The sequence below is a fragment of the Orycteropus afer genome, unplaced genomic scaffold (assembly GCF_000298275.1).
Source record: "Orycteropus afer afer isolate SDZICR_OR568_19922 unplaced genomic scaffold, OryAfe1.0 scaffold00101, whole genome shotgun sequence".
NCBI classification, from domain to species: Eukaryota; Metazoa; Chordata; class Mammalia; order Tubulidentata; family Orycteropodidae; genus Orycteropus; species Orycteropus afer.
The window spans coordinates 8,514,312-8,518,322 of record NW_006921688.1 but is presented as its reverse complement, the minus strand read 5'-3'; the positions used below and the strand labels follow the sequence as shown (position 1 = coordinate 8,518,322).

Here is a 4,011-nt window from a genome sequence, read left to right as displayed (position 1 = left end):
CCAGCCTTCTGGTTAGCAATCAAGTGCCTTAGGCACTATGCTACCAGAGCTCCTAATTTAGACATAGAACCCCTCATATTTGGAATGCATGCAAAAGTGACTGATTAAAAAATGCCACCAGAGTTCTGAGCCTCTACCTCTTGTTTTGTACTTCATTTTCCTCTTAAAAAGGACAGCATTGAATGTATAAATAGCTACCTTCTTCTTACTTTTCTGCAATTTGCCTGATGCTTTCACACTATTAGAAAGTCACTTACTACAGCTCTCAATGAGATGGATTGACACAGTGGTTACAACAGTAACCTCAAACATAATAACAATTGTGAGGATAGTGCAGGACCACACAGTGTTTCATTCTGTTGTTCACAGGGTCACTGTGTGTTGGAACTGACTCAACAGCATCTAAGAACAACACTAATAGGACTGTAATGATTAAAGTGTTTTAAGAACATGATCCTTTTCTGTCACATGACTTTGTGAAATCATTTCATTTGGTGATTAAATAGCTCTTCTTTTGGACAGTCCCAACTACTTTCCAAACACAGGAAGGGTTGAGGATGCCAAAAGATGATGATGAACTAGTCCTGGGAGGTTCACAGTAAAGTCCCATGCTCACTGTGGTGGTCCTCACTTACTAGTCAGATTGACCTCAGTACCTTGGAGATGAGTGATGGATAGATACCAAGAGTATTTTGTTTCTCATTTAATAGCACTCAAAAAATGGTTTACTAGAGATATTCTGGGCTTAAGAATCAACCAGCAGTAAAATGTGTGCCTTGATTACATTCATTTATTCCATAATTATATATTCAATGATACTGAGTGCCAGACATGATGTTGGGTACTTGGGATGAAGAGATTATAAAAAGTGTTTGTAATGGTGTGTGTGTGTGTGTGTGTTTAGGGGGTGGGCATTGCTTAAGTGGACAAATACAGTCTTGTATGTTTGAGTGAATGTTAGTGCTCAGCTTGTTATAGGACCATAGAGCAATGCTCTCAAAATGTGCTCCCTAGACCAGTAGCATCAGGTCACCTGGAAACTCATCAGAAATGCAAATTCTCAGGCTCCCTCCCAATCTGAACCAGGAAGTCCTGGGAGACGTGACACCCCACAACCACTTCTCACAAGCCCTCCCAGAGATTCTAATGCACACTAAAGATTGAGAACCATTGGCACAGAGGAGAGGCCCCTACCCAGACTTCTGGGTCAGAACAATCTTTCTAGAGAAGGTCATGCCTGACAGCTCTGAAGAAGTACTTATCCAGAGGAAAAGGGTGAGATAGCTGTTCCAGGCAGAGGAAAGCTACTTTCACCAAACCAGAACGTAGAGGACATAGGTCATGATAACTTTGAGTGCAATTTCTCTACTAGGATGACTATACAGATCATCTCTAATTTCACCAAAACCATGGAAAGGGTGTGTCAGTATTCCTCAGTGATGTTATAACAACAGAGAGTTTTTAAAAATGCCTGAAAGTCACACAACTACCCACAAAACTAGAACTTGGAACCAGTTTTGCCTGACTTTATAGATTGTGTCTTTGCACATTTATAATAATTGACTTTGTCTTCATGAGCTGCTCTTTGAAATCTTTTGTTCAGCTCTTTTATTTTGTCATTTCTTCCATTTGTTTTAGCTACTCTTCATTCAAGAGCAAGATTCAGAGTCTCTTCCGACATCTATTTTAGTCTTTTCTTCCTTTCCTGTCTTTTTAAAGACTTTTCTATTATAGTGAAATGTGCAAAGACCTGGAGTCAGAAAACCAAAAGGAGAGAACACGCTTGGCATTTCTCAAGCTGAAAGAACTGAAGAAAAAATTGAAGTCCCAAGTTGCAATATTGAAATATTCAGTGGGCAATATACTGAATGATGCATGAAACATCAAGAGAAGATGGAAGGAATACACAGAATCACTGTAGCAAAAAGAATTGGTCTATGTTCATCCACGTCAGGAGGTGGCATATGATCAAGAATCAATGGTATTGAAGGAAGAAGTCGAAACTGCACTGAAGTAATTGGTGAAAAACAAGGCTCTGGGAATTGATGGAATACCCAATGAGATGTTTCCACAAACGGATGCCCTGCTGGAGGCACTTACTCAACTACGCCAAGAAATTTGGAAGTTGCTACCTGGCCAACTGACTGGAAGAGATCCATATTTGTACCCATTCCAAAGAAAGGTGATCTCACAGAATGTGCAAAATATTGAATAATATCATTAATATCACATGCAAGTAAAATCTTACTGAAGATAATTCAAAAATGGTTGTGGCAGTGTATCGACAGAGAACTTCTAGAAATGCAAGCTGGATTCAGAAGAGAATGTGGAACAAGGTATATCATTGCTGATGTCAGATGGATCTTGGTTGGAAGCAAAGAATACCAGAAAGATGTTTACCTGTGTTTTATTGACTATGCAAAAGCATTTGATTGTGTGGATCATAACAAATTAAGGATAACATTGAGAAGAATGGAAGTCCCAGAACACTTAATTGTGCTCATGAGGAACAAGGAGGCTGTCATTTGAACAGAACAAGGGAATACTGCATGGTTCAAAATCAGGAAGGGAGTGAGTCAGGGTTGTATCCTTTCACCATTCTTATTCAATCTGTATGCTGAGCAAATAAGCTAAGAAGCTGGACTACATGAAGAAGAATGTGACATCAGGATTGGAGGAAGTCTCATTAACAACTTGCAATATACAGATGACACAACTTTGCTTGCTGAAAGTGAAGATGACTGAACCACTGATGAAGATTAAAGACTGCAGTCTGCAACTGGAAGCAGCAGTCAAGACACAGACGATGTATTGCATTGGGCAAATCTGCTGCAAAAGACCTTTATCAAGTGATGAAGAGCAAAGATGTCTTCTTGAAGATTATGGTGTGCCTAAACTAAGTCATGGTGTTTTCAATAGTCTCATATCTGAAAGCTGGATAATGAATAAGGAAGATCATAGGAGAGTTGATGCTTTTGAATTGTGGTGTTGGCAAAGATTATGGAAGGTACCATGGGCTGCTAGAAGAACTAACAAATCTGTCCTGGGAGAAGTGCAGTCTGAATGCTCCTTGGAAGTGAGAATGGGCAGACCTTGTCTCACCTACTTTGGTCATGTTGTCAGAAGGGACCACTCCCTGGAGAAGTATTATCATGATTGGTAAAGTGGAGGGTCAACAAAAAAGGGGAAGGCCCTCAACAAGATGGATGGACACAGTGGCTACAACAATGGGCTCAGGTATAGCAAGGATCATGAGGCTGGCGCAGGACTGGGCAGTGTTTTATTCTGTTGTACATATGGTCACTATGAGTTGGAGATGACTCGATGGTGCCTAACAACAACAACAACAACAACAACATAGATTGTGTACTCTTTCAGCTCTGACACTTCACCTGTCAGTGGGGAAAACCATTTTATCTGTGTCATGGGCTGTGAGCAACAAGTGAGATGCTGTGATTGAATACTATTTGTCAGCGCCAAGAAATTTTGCTAAATGATGTGTTTATGATTAATTTGGTGTCCTTAGGAGATTAGGAATCTAGGAAAAAAATCAGAATATTTTCATTAAATCAATGACAGAATGGCTCTTCATTTATTTGTGGAAATGAGTATGTAAACTCTTTTTTATCTTTCATTTGCTGAAATGTGAGTTGAGGCCTGAATGCTGCCATTCAGCAGATAATTTGGTAATTTTCTTCTGTGCACCATGTTGCCGGAACCTAGGGATACACTATGAACAAGATAATTGCTTGCTCTGCCATATGGAGCTTATGTATAATCCTGAATAACATTTAAAAATAAAAATAGTAATATACACAAAAGTCCAATGTTAGTGTGACTGTACTTCTATCGACATCACAATAAATCCCATCCAGTGTAGTCCTCTGTCTATCAATGACCTTGGTTTAGGATCCCTCCATCAGGCCTGTCCACCTCCATCCCAGCTAGTACCCTTTGTTGTTGTTGTTGTTGTTGTTTGCCGTCGAGTAGGCCTCGACTCATAGCGACCCC

At 39.9% G+C, this 4,011-nt stretch overlaps 1 protein-coding gene across 1 annotated transcript in view; it reads left to right on the top strand.

Annotated features, from left to right (window-relative positions):
* Positions 1 to 4,011, top strand: part of SYNE1 (spectrin repeat containing nuclear envelope protein 1) — a 578,063-nt gene that overhangs the window by 73,142 nt on the left and 500,910 nt on the right. The window lies entirely within an intron of this gene.